Source organism: Chionomys nivalis, chromosome 20 (genome assembly GCF_950005125.1).
Source record: "Chionomys nivalis chromosome 20, mChiNiv1.1, whole genome shotgun sequence".
NCBI classification, from domain to species: domain Eukaryota; kingdom Metazoa; phylum Chordata; class Mammalia; order Rodentia; family Cricetidae; genus Chionomys; species Chionomys nivalis.
In genome coordinates this window covers 18,526,550-18,532,456 of record NC_080105.1, presented here as the reverse complement: position 1 = coordinate 18,532,456, position 5,907 = coordinate 18,526,550, and positions in this window count along the sequence as shown.

Below are 5,907 nucleotides of genomic sequence, written 5' to 3'. Positions count from 1 at the left end.
ATCTATCTATCTATCTATCTATCTATCTATCATGGACTGCTGCTCAGTTGTCTGTGAATATCTTCACGTTTTCCTACTCCTCCTGCAAATCCAACAGATGCTCAGGTTGCTGCTGGAGCCTTGCCCCTGGGTATTCTTCCCTTCATCACTTGCTCAGAGTTACCCAAGGAATGGATTACTGACATTTGCACACTCTTAAGAAACCTTGGTTGGTTTGCATGTGTCAATAACCCAGTGCTTCTCCAAGGGAAAAGGATCATGAAGTGCATGGACCATACCAGTTTCTAGAGGGTACTGGCCTGATTCAGCTGTACTTACTGGCTGACTTATATTTCCATTTATTCTTTCCCTTTCCTAACCTCTCTTCAGTCTGCTTATCAGAGTCTCATGGAAGACTTCAAAGCAAAAACTCAAGTCTTTGTTTTGGACATGCTTCTCATGGACAATGGTTTTTCTTTGGGAGGGGGGTGGTAGAAGCCACTGTTCACTATGTTTATTTCCCCGGGACGCTATACTCTTCTGAGCACCCCCTAAACCATACTATTTTTTTTCACAAGGTTCATATTTCACCATGCATTTTTGCCACCTCAGTAAAAATAACCTTTAGGGTCCAGATGGAAGAAGAAGAATCGGTGAAACTGGAAGAGGAGGAGTTAAGCCTACAATAGAAAGAGTTTTCAAATAGGATATGTCAAATACCACTAAGAAGAGAAATAGACTGAGAGGCATAGGTAGGTATACCTCTGGGCAAAAGGAGGGTTTAGTCTACATAGAGATTCCAGGCCAGCTAGGACTACATAATGAGACCCTGTCTCAAACATCAAAGGTGAAAATCGTATTATTTATCTTAACATACAACAACCCATGAGAAGAAGTGATGGAGAAATCTCATTTGAGTTTTCTAGTGTGTTTATCTTTTTCTTTTGTTTTCAAAGCCTTTATTCCCCTACAGAGATGCTTCTCAGCGTCATTTCTCTGCTCCATTTCCCTGGTACTAATGAGGCAGCTACCACTACATAGACATCCTTTGCTCCTGTCAGAATTCGCTTGCCAGAAAATGGTCTGATTAAGGAAGAAGCATCTTTTTTTTATTCTTTTTTAATTGAAATTTCCACCTGTTCCCCGTTTCCCATTTCCCTCCCCCTCCTCCCATATATTGCCTCCTCCCCCCACGCCCCTCCCCCTATCCCCAATCCTCTTCTCCTCCCCTCACTCCATTCCCCCTCCCTCTCAATACTGAAGAGCAGTCCAAATTCCCTGCCCTGCGGGAAGACCAAGGTCCTCCCACTTCTATCTAGGTCCAGGAAGGTGAGCATCCAAACAGGCTAAGCTCCCACAAAACCAGTTCATGTATTAGGATCGAAACCTAGTGCCCTTGTCCTTGGATTCTCATCAGCCTTCATTGTCCGCCATGTTCAGAGAGTCCAGTTTCAACCCATGCTTATTCAGTCCCAGTCCAGCTGGCTTTGGTGGGCTCCCAATAAATCAGTTCCACTGTCACAGTGGGTGGGTGCAACACTCGTGGTCCTGATTTCCTTGCTCATGTTCTCCCTTCTTCTGCTCCTCATTTGGACCTTAAGAGCTCATGAAGAAAGTGTGGAATATATACACATTAGAGTACTACTCAGCGGTAAAAAACAATGACTTCTCGAATTTTGCATGCAAATGGATGGAAATAGAAAACACTATTTTGAGTGAGGTATTCCAGACCCAAAAAGAGGAACATGGGATGTACTCACTCATAATTGGTTTCTAGCCATAAATAAAAGACATTGAGCATATAATTTGTGATCCTAGAGAAGCTAAATAAGAAAATGAACCCAAAGAATATCGTATAGTCATCCGCCTGGAGAGGGGAAGTAGACAAGATTGCAGGGCAAAAACTGGGAACTTGCGGGTGAGGTGGCATGGGGCTAAGAGAAAATGGGGTGAGAAACGTGAGAAGGGGAGGATGGGAGGAGCTTGGGGGAATGGGATGGTTGGGATATAGGAAGGGTGGATACGGGAGCAGAGAAGTATTTATCCTAACTAAGGGAGCCATCTTGGGGTTGGCAAGAGACTTGACTCTAGAGGGGCTCGCAGGTGTCCAGGGAGATGTCCCCAGCTGGTACCTTGGGCAACTGAGGAGAGGGAACCTGAAATGACCCTATCCTATACTGATGAATATTTTGCATATCACCTTAGAACCTTCATCTGGCGATGGATCCAGATAGAGACAGAGATTCAATTTGGAGCAACGGTCTGAGCTCTTAAGGAAGAAGCATCTTTTAACTAACAGGAAAGTCTGATCCCCCACCCCCTGTTGACCCAGTAGATTTAGATTGCAGTAGGGAATGGGCAGTGACTGTGGAATGACACATGGAGCTCTCTTGCTTATCTCTCCTCTTTCTACCCTATCTTCATGACCAAGTCTCCAAGCTCCTCAAAGGCATATAGCCAGGAGCTGGTCTTCTTTGAGTGTTATCTTCAAAATTCTGTTCATGCATTAATCATAATATGATTATGATTATATATAATATATAATATAATGTATCATGTATATTTTACATATAATTATATATCATATATATTCACCCTCTCTGGCTTCTGCTTCAAAGGCTCCTCATTGGAAACAGGCAAATTTCGACTTCTGAGTTTGGTATTCAGGCTCTCTCATAATCCAGGCTTACTCTTCTTTCCAAGTGCTGAATGTTGTCCCACGAATACTTTCTTCTAGACGCCAAACCCTAGATTCCCAGGTTCCATTAACCTTCCATGAGCCTGATGACATAGAACTTTGTTCATAAACCACTCTGTGAATTCCACGTGAAGCCCATCTTCTGGTCTGATAATGTACTGCCTATCACTTATGGTTTCTATGACACCCTGGCCATCTACCTGTCATAATGTTTTGTTTGCAGGTTTTCTTCTGCATTGCCTGTTAAAATCATAAATAGCTTTGTGTGTGTGTGTGTTTTTGAGTTCTGGATTGCTGCATATCTAAATGCTGCTTCATAAGCATATGTGGAATGAAAACATGTCAAGCTATCTACATCATGGACAATTATTAATTATTTGTATATATTTTAGTTTAATCATTACAACAACTATCTAATAGATATATTGTGATCATTCCTAGTCTATGGATGAGGAAAGGCATAAGAAAGTTATCTTAGTTCCCCTAAAGGAGTCATTAGTCACTTTCAGGCTAAGATACAAATTCAGATGGCCTGATATCAGAACCTAATGTTCTTTGTTGCTGTTCTTGCTATTATCATTATAATGGAAAATAATGGGTTTAATGTGATATTCTCAAATTCAAAAATCACTTTATCTTATTCTTGTTCACCCCTGCTGCCCCTTGTCCCTCCTCCCTCCCTCTTAATGGTTTCCTTCACTCTCTCAGTAGCAGTCTGCATATGAAAGAAAACTTGACATCAGTATTTGTCCTTCTTTCTCCTGTTGTCACCTACTGTCATTCCTATATATAGAGTTCTTTATCTCACCTCATAGTCATCTTTCATGTCTTAAATTGCACATAAATCTAGATTCTCTGCGTGAGAGAAATCATTCTAGAAGTGAATCCTGATGCTGTTCAACCCAGGGTTAATACGGAATTGTTTGTGGACTGAATGCCTGGCTGAAGGGCTGAATCGCGATGGCATCACAGATGTGGAACTGTGATGATTAAAGATACAGAAAACTCATAAAGAAGTGATTCTTCCGAAGTCCTCAAACACTATTTTATTAAGTAGCCTTTTCTTTGCTTCTTTTTTTTATTAATTAATTTATTTAATTATTAAAGATTTCTGCCTCTTCCCCGCCACCACCTCCCATTCCCTCCCCCTCCCCCAATCAAGTCTTCCTCCCTCCTCAGCCCAAAGAGCAAGCAGGTTTCCCTGCCCTGTGGGAGGTCCAAGGACCACCTACCTCCATCCAGGTCTATTAAAGTGAGCATCCAAACTACCTGGGCTCCCACAAAGCCATTACGTGCAATAGGATCAAGAACCCATTGCCATTGTTCATCAGTTCTCAGTAGTCCTCATTGTCCGTTATGTTCTTAATAACCGATACATACCCCATGAAATAAAACATATTACCCTAGTCTCTGTTCATTCTCAATGACATGCCTAAAATATCGATAGGGCAAACACTACTGTAGCTTTAGGTCTTTCAGTTATATTCTGACGGGTTTAGTTCAGCGTGTCCAGGGAGTTCTACTGTGTCAGATGGTAGATTCCTTTAGTGGTTTGCTCTGCTTAGGGCGCCTGTGGACAAGTTATCTTTAAGCAGTGTGAGTACAGTAGTGCGGAGTACTTGATGAGATCACCATTTTGGGTCATGTGCCTTGCCTATTTCCAGGAGCTATTAATGGAGAAACTGGAAAGCAGCAAAGCCACTCAGGGTGTCCTGACCCGGAATGACATCCACAGCTACATTTCTGTGATCCTAGTTACATCTCTGCTCCTGTGTGCCTGTAGTTAGACACCAGGGCAAGATTTTTAAAAAAGGTTTATACAACTAAAGTTATGAGGTATGCATTTCCTGAAGACCTCCACATGTGTCGCTTAAAGAAGCAAATGCAACGTGTTCTAGAAGAAATTTACTCAGGTCAAATTAAAACGTATTCATTCATTGATTTAAAGTCCCAATCAAAGTTTCCCCTCCTTCCCCTTTTCCCAGTACCTCCCCCACATTGACTCCTCCTCCATTGTTTCTTTTTTTTTTTCAGATAAAGTCAGGCCTCCCATGGATATCTGCTAGATATGGTGTATCAAGTTGCAGTGAGACTAGTCACTTCCTCTCCTACTAAGGCTGGATGAAACAATCCGGGTAGGAGGAATGTGTCTCAGAAACCAGCAACAGAGTCAGAGGCAGTCCCTGCTCCTACTTTTAGGACTCACACAAGAAAACCAAGTTACACAACTATAACATATATGCAGAGGGTCAGTCACATGCAAGGTCTGTGGTTGACAGTTAGTCTGTGTGAGTCCCTATGAACCCAGGTTGGTTGTTCTATGGTATTTTTTTTGTCAAACCCTCAACACCACTGAATCCTAAAATCCTTCCTCCCCTTCTTCTGCAGGACTCCCCCTAGATCTGCTTAATGTTTGGCTGTGGGTCTCTGCATCTGTTTCTATTAGATGCTGGATGAAGCCTCTCTGATGACAGTTGGGCTAGGCATCAATCAATCTATGAGCATATCAGCATATGAGCATAGTAGAATATCATTAGAAATCATATCTTTGACTTTTTTTCTTGCCATTTGTGTTTGGTTCTATCCTAGATCTATGGCTTATCTCTCCTCTATGGATCCTGACCCTCAGTGTTGAGCTGCCTTTCAGGGTATGGGTCTCCAACTGGGCACAATTTCTACGTCATCTCTACATCAAAACATTATGTAAGTCAAAATGTTTGTGACAGTATTGGTGTCCTAGTGCCTCCCCTGGAAGTCTTGCCTGGTTACAGGAGAAGGCTGGTCCAGGCTCCATATCTCCTATTGCTAGGAGTCTTTGCTAGAACCATCCCATAGATTCCTGGGAGTTTCCATTGTTCTGCATTTCTACTTCATCCCAGAGATGCCCAGATTCCAGTCATCTTTCATAGTATTCCTTCTCTATGTCTTCCCCCAACCTGGTCCTTTCTGTTTCCATTTCCATTTCCCCTCTCCGGCCCCTTCCCCTTCAACTAGCAATGTCCATTCTTTTCCCCCTTCACAGTGAGATTCATACATCACTTCCTTGAGTCCACCTTGTTACTTAGCTTCTCTGGGTCTGCATATTGTAGCTTGGTTCTCTTACTTTATGGTTAATATTAACTTATGAGTGGGTACATACCATGTTTGTCTCTGTGGGTCTGGGTTACATCACTTGGGATGATCTTTTCTAGTTCCATGCATTTGCCAGCAAATTTTCTGATACCATTTAA